The sequence below is a fragment of the Gracilinanus agilis genome, chromosome 5, assembly GCF_016433145.1.
Source record: "Gracilinanus agilis isolate LMUSP501 chromosome 5, AgileGrace, whole genome shotgun sequence".
Lineage (NCBI taxonomy): Eukaryota > Metazoa > Chordata > Mammalia > Didelphimorphia > Didelphidae > Gracilinanus > Gracilinanus agilis.
The window spans coordinates 1,225,784-1,232,723 of NC_058134.1; positions in this window are offsets into that span (position 1 = coordinate 1,225,784).

A 6,940-nucleotide genomic window follows, 5' to 3' on the forward strand; every position below is an offset into this window, starting at 1 on the left:
TGGCAGCACGGGGGGGGGGGAGGGGGGGGCTGCCGTTGTGTTTCTAGAAAGCTGACCTGCTCACACTCCGGGAGGCAGCCAGCAGCTGGCCACACAGTCCGCTTCCACCCTCGACAATCTGCCAGAGGAGGGAGAGGTAAAAGGCCCTCCTCCGCCCGCCCTCTGCCCTGGCGCCCAAAGCTGAATATCCCTCTCAGGACCCTCCCTTTCCGGCTCTTCCCCCGGCGGTGGGCAGACCACCCAAGCCAGGCAGCCACAGAGGCTGGTTTCCGCTTCAAGGAGGCATTTCTCCTCCCCGGTAGCCAGAGAGGAGCGCCGTGCCCCAGCCAGTGCCTGCCCCGGCTCCTGGCCCAGGGCCCCTCCAGCTCCTCCCTGTGGCCCTGTGGGTGACTGTAACGGGACAGACACAGGAAGCAGGGGAGGCCGCTCGCAGGCATTGGCTAAGCCTCTCTTGGTGGCGCCATCGCCGCGGGGTTCCCCGAGGAAGGCGAGGACCGTCCAGGGCCTGGCGCAGTCGAGAATGAAAGCCTCTTCCAAGATGCGCAGAGCAGGAGAGGAAGTTCCGAGGGAAGCCCCGACAAGCAGGGCCCACGCGCGTGATGCGGGGCACGGAGACTCGGGGGCCACTAGGAGCCTCGTTTCCTCTTCTGCCTCTTTCTCGTTCTCCTCTTTTAAAGACGTTGAGCGGCCGGACAGGGTCCTGCGGAGGGCGGTCAGGATGATGAGGCAGCAGAGCGTGCTAGAGCGGCCCTGCCCGCCACCGATGGGCAGCTCTGCTTGGAGCCTTCGGGCGAGACGAGGCCGCTGGCCCTGTGGGCGGCGGGGTGCGATTCTGCGCTGAAGGCCTTGGGCTCTCGGGGTCCCGGCCGGGGGGTGGTAAGGCCGTCGCCTCCGTGCGCCTCCCGCCTCCTTTCTGCCAGCTCAGTGTGAATGGCCCTCTGGAGGGAGGGGAGCACCGCGCCTGGCACCTCTCCTCCCAAGCTGGCATCCCCCGGACCACTCCCTCGCCGCTAAATCCAAGCCCTCGAAGGGCCCCCTCCCTGCCCTCAGACCCCAAGCAGCCCCTCCCTGCCTCCTCCACTGACGCTCTCGTCCGGGCCCAGAGCTTCCGGCTCCTCGGTCTAGGCTAGGAGGGCACCTGGCCGCTGGGCACCGGGGCGAATGGCTTCCTGGCCACTTCTCGGGTAGAGGGACCCAGTGCCCGGGACCCTGCAACCTTCCCCACCAGGATGCTGGCTCCCCCCAACTTGACTTTCTTGGGCCTGGACCCAGACGATGCCCTTAAATCGGCCTGCAAACGGGAGCTGCTCTGAGGATCGTGTGGGGAGAGCAGCGGAGGCGGCCCGGCCGCGGCTCTACCCTCGGCTCCCCTGAGATCTCCCCTGAGTGGGACGGTGTCCCGGGCAGCCGAAGGAAGAGATCGGCATCTGACCACATGGCGCCCCCAGACTCGTCTTCTCCCGCTCGGTCAGCTTGTGTCCGGTGCGTCCCACCCGCGGAGCTCCCCGGCGGCCTTTGCCAAAGGGACTTGTGGGCCCTGGTGCAGCCTCCTGCCACCGGGGCAATGCCCGGCGGGGGCCGCCAGCTGCTGACTCGTGCCTCGGTGGTCGTGAGCCTCTCTCTGGGGATGTCCACCGTCTGGGCCGAAGTGAGGAGAGAAGGAGCTGGTTTCGCCCATGAGAGCCAGAAGCATCCGCCCAGCTAAAGCCCGGCTTCCACAAGGAGGAAGGCTGGCCTGGGTGCTCGTGGCCTGGGTCAAGGCCAGCAGCGGAACGAGGAGCTTCTGCCCGCGTTATTGCAGCGGGCACAGAGGACTGCTGGCCGGGCCTTGTTTTCTGGCTGCCAAGACGGCCCAGAAAAGGCAAAGACGTTGCTAAAAGGCAACGCTTTTGTCCTCGTGTTGGCAACAAATGGGGAGGCAGAGAGGTCCCAGGGCTTGGCTGCGGCTGAAGGGTGAAGGGGGGGCCCGGCGCCCCCTCCCGGCTCTGAGCGTCTGCTCGGTGAACTAGAGAACCGAGGCCTAAAGGCAAGGCGGCTCGCTGCCCTCCCTGGCCGTGGCCGCTACCCGTGGAGCAGGCAGATGCCCGGATAGGGCACTCGTTAACGTGGTCCGGGGGACTCGGCGCCCGGCCACAGCCCAAGCTCCCAAGCGCTCATTTCCCTTCTCACCTGAACCTCCGAGGCCAGAAACAATCAAAGCGGCGCTGACGATGGAGGGACACGACGGGAGACTGTCGGGCTTTCTCGGACCCCCGGCGGGCTGTGCTCGGCTCGAGCCGGCGGCCGAGGAGCCCACAGCTCAGGTGGGAGAAGGCAGCCCCCTCCGCCCCCTCTCCGGCCTCTGAAGAGGGAGGTGGTCTCTCGGAGCAGACCGAAGAAGAGGAGCAGGAGGGGACTGAGCCACACTGTGGATGTGGGGTGGGTGCTGTCGGGTGCTTGGAGCTTCCGTGTCTCTCCCTGGGCCTGTCCAGGTGGGGCTGACGGGCAGGCAGGAACGGCCGTCTCCAGGGCCCCTTCCTCCCACCCTCTCCAAAGGAGGCTGAGTTGTGCCCGGAAGGAAAGCAGGAGGGTCAGCCCAGAGGCCTCCCCTTAGACAGAGCGTGAGCAGGTCCGAATTCTGTGCTCTGATCCCTGAAAGAGCATTCATCTCCGGGAAAGAAGTGCCGTGTTCGAGTCATGCCCTCGATCCTGGCCCACTGACAGGAAATGATCGCATCTATAGCTGCATCTCCGGGCATGACCCCCTTCCCACAGAAGGCCAGTTCCACGGTGGACACACATCTCAAATAAGCCCCTTTAATACCCCAAAACACAAACCCGAGAAATCATACGCAGAGACCCAGACATGCAGAGGACAGAGGGCTGGGCCCAGAGTTAAAATCCAGTCTCGGTCACTTAGGAGCCATGTGACCCTGGGTAAGTCACCTCACCCTGCTGCCAGGGTGTCCTCATCTATAACACGAGCCAGAGAGGGACATGGCAAACAGTCCAGTATCTTCGCCAAGAAGAGCTGGACGTGCCTGAAATGACCGAAGGGCAATAACATCTCAGATATACCCCAGACAGTACCCAGAGTAAATGGCATCCCATTGGGAGCCGGGAGAGTCTCACCCAAGAGTGGCCAGCTGGCATTCGGGCCATACAGAAGTGCCAGCTTCTTCGCAGGGCCTTTCTCTCCCTTCAGGGACTCGAAGAGAACCTGGAGCCAGGCGTGCTCTCCCCGGCTCTGCCTCTCCCACAGGCCCCGAGCACTTCTCTAGCTCCACGAGGGTCTGCTGCAAGTGGGCCGGCAGCCCCAGACACACCCCTCGGCCCCTTCCAACACCAGGAACGTGGGGGGCTCTGCCGGTTCTCTCCGAGAAGCCCGAGTCCATTCATTCTGTGAGAATGGAGGCAAGCGATGGAATGGGGGGGCCACAGAATCTTGGGAGAGGAGCAACAGACCAGACGACAGCCGGAAGAGCAGGGAGACTTCTGGGAAGGATTGGCCTGAGAAGGGGTCTTCGGGGGTAGGAGCTCGAGGAGGGGAGACGGAGAAACGAGCTCCGAGCAACCTGAAGGCATCCTTGAGAGTTTCCTGCCTTTGTTCACCGCCATCTTGATATCACCTCCGTCCAGGACTGTGCCGACCAGTGTTTGGGGCTTCTGGACTCCATCCGGGAGCAGATCCCGGAACCCCCCACTTTCCTCCATCAGATCTAGACAGACCGATTAGAGGTATTTGGCTTAGGCTTAGTGGGAAGGGCAGGAGAAGCTTTGAGTGCAGACGGACTTGGTCTCCTCAAGGCGGAGGACCTGAAGGGTTAAGCTTTAGGGAATCCTGCAGCCACCGCCACCACCGTCACCCTCATCCTTGCATTTAGGATCACTTGAGAGACAGTGAAGGGAAGGAGAGCTGCAGCTAAATCAGGCAGAGGTCCATCTTTAAGGAAAGGTTTGTGGGAGTCATTCGCTGCCGTGTGTGTGTGTGTGTGTGTGTGTGTGTGTGTGTGTGTGTGTGTGTGTGTGTGTAGGGGCTGCCATGCTGTCTTCCTCTTCCTCCTCTTCCTCCAGGGGCAAGCCCTGAGCCCAGAGACAGGCACCCCGGGACAAACAAGCAGCCCCCCTTGGCTTCTCTTCTCTGCTGCCCTTAGCACAGACATTGCTGCTGGGGCTGAGGCTGCCCTGCAGAGTAGAGTAAGGAAACTTTACCAGCTTCATTAGGGGACAAAAACCAAGTCAATAGCACTGCAGTGGGTTTCCCTAGCACCGCTGGCTCGCCAGCGAAACCCCGGGGCCAGCATTTATGTGCTCCTTCCATCCCTGTGACACGTCTCATTAAATCTGGAGACAGGGCAGGGGGCTTTCTGCTCCGTTCATTTCAGGGGCCGTTTATGTGGGTTCAGGGTCCCCTTGGCTTCAAGGAGAGGCAGGCAGAAAAGCCATTCTGATGAGGCAGTTCTGGGCTGGGCTGGATCCCTGCAACCTCAAGTACTTAGGCTGGAACTTCGAACCCTCCTCAGAAGCCTCTCCCTGGTCCGGGCTGCCCCATAAATGAACAATAAAAGGAGACTGGATTCCCCACCCCAAACACACTCCCTCTTCTTCCTCTGCCCCCACTAGCAACAAATGACTCACGGGAGATAGTTTTGTGCTTTGTTCACCTCTCAGGCCAGGCTGTGCTTTTTGGTGCTCATCGAGCAGCCCCCAAAATAGTCATTCGTGGCTCGAGGTCGAGTTTCTAGGAGGCCTGGGGAAATCCACACGTGGCTGTGAACCCCATTACCAAAGACTTGAAGAAAGGCATGGACGCCATGCTGATCAAATCTGAGGGGGACACAAAGCTGGGAAGACAAGAATCTGGGCACCTCCCCTGGCAGACTCCAGCTCCCAGCTCCGGTCTTCCTTGCCTAAAAACAAGAGTCACAAGGTGAGGCTTCCCAGTCACTGCACCGCAGCTCCAGCTCCCAGCTCCCAGCTCAGGTGCTCTCTCTGCCCACTGGACGACAGGCTCCTTGAGGGTGACGATGATCTGCCTCGTGGCCCAGTGCCCTGCTTGATACAGAGCGAGCCCTCCATGAACCTCTTCGTTCATGTGTTCATCGAGAGACCAAAAAGTTGCAGCGATCCAAATGTCAGACTGAACAGGGATGACAGGAAAATCCTGTCAGTGTTCCAAAGTCAGCTTCATTGACCCAAGGCTTGAGAAAGAACCAGAACGGCAGCTCCTCATGAGCCAGACAGCGGAGCACTATCGGAGCCCAGAAATAGAACGGAATCTTCACGGGGCAGAGTCCAGGGATATGGAGGTGACGGATGCCCTGAGCCCCTCCCTGGCCTAATCCCACTGGCTGTCCGGAGGAGGACAGCTGAGGACTGAAGTCTCCAGATCCTGGCCTCTGAGGACAGCTGAAGGCACAGCAGTAACAACAACAACAGCAGCAACAGTGCTTTAAGGTGTGCTTTGCAAGCGCTTTACAAAGGTCATCTCATCAGATCCTCCCAACAATCACAAAAGGCAGATGCTGTGGTTATCCCCATTTTATAGGAGGGAAAACTGAGGCACAGAGGTTAAGTGACTTGGGGGGTGGGTCACATGGCTAGCAAGTTCTGAGGATGGGTCTGAACTTGTCTTCTTGATCCCAGGTCTAACTCTCTAACACTGGGGCACCCACCTTCCTAAGGAGCTGAACCTGCAAAAGAGAAGATTTGGGGAAGATATTGCGTCTGACTCCAAGCATTGAAGGGCCGTCAGCGGAAGAGGCACGAGCTTGCTTCTGGCTGGGCCCCGCTTTCAGAGTCTGGCCCAGCAGGTGAAGACGGCAGGCAGACAGCTACGGACTCAAGAGAAGCGCTTCCCCCACAAGAGAGCCACCCCCAAGTGAAATGTCCCAGTTTCCCTTTCTAGGGAATGCTATCTGCGGGGCTGCTAAGCACGCATTTGGGCCCATCGTCCAAAGCACTGACAGGCACTTCAAAGAGCTCATAGCCAAACACAGACAGATCTCCGAGGCTTGACCCTTCTGGAGTCCTTCGCGTCTACTTTTCAAGTCCGCCCACTAGGCCATCGCGGAACCCTTCCATCATACTGTGTTTTCCTCCCCATTGGTTCATTTTCCCCACAAGAACAGCAGAAGATCCTTTGGTGAATGCTTTGCCCACAGCCAGCTGACTCGATGAAAGCAATCCGTGCTGCTTCGAAGGACGGTGAGAAACAGGCAAACTACATTATCGGTGGCGCTGCGGAGTAGTACTGGAGCACGGCTTCTGGACTTCACTTTCGAAGTGTCCGAGCAAAGGGAGGAGCTCGCCAAACCTTGGGCCAGCAGCCCCGCCGCTGGGCTCATGTAGAACAAAATATTCACAGCATCATATTTCGTGACAGAAAAACCTGAAGCAAAGGCGATGCCCGTGGATTGGGTTAGAAGCAAAGGGGGGGAAACCCAGCCGGGGTATTTGAATGTGCTGTAATAGCCTTGAGTGGAGGCAGGGTGATGGAATGGCGGTGGAGTGGAATGGGTGCCGGTGAGGAAGCCGCCTCTAGGAGGCTTCGTTCTGCCCCTGGGAGGCACCTAGAAATTGTCAGGCAAGTGAAGGAGGAGCAGGATCTCCAGCAATCGCCAAATGAGAACGCGCCAGAGTAAAATCAAGGAGCCCTCGAGGCAACAGGAAGTAGAGAACATTTCTAAAGGGCTTTAAGGGCTGCAAAGAGCTTTAGAAACATTCCCGCACCCACTCTGGGAGGTAGAAGCTATTGTTTTCTCTATTTTACAAATAGGAAAACGGAGGCAGGCAGAGGTGAAATGACTTACTTGGAGTCACATAGATTGTGAACATCAGAGACTGGATTTGAACTCAGATCTACTGTTCTATCCACTGTGTTCCATAGCTGTCTCAAATGTAAGATATTTAGCATAGCAAAACAATTGACTCAGGCAACAAGGTGGCTCAGGGACTAGAA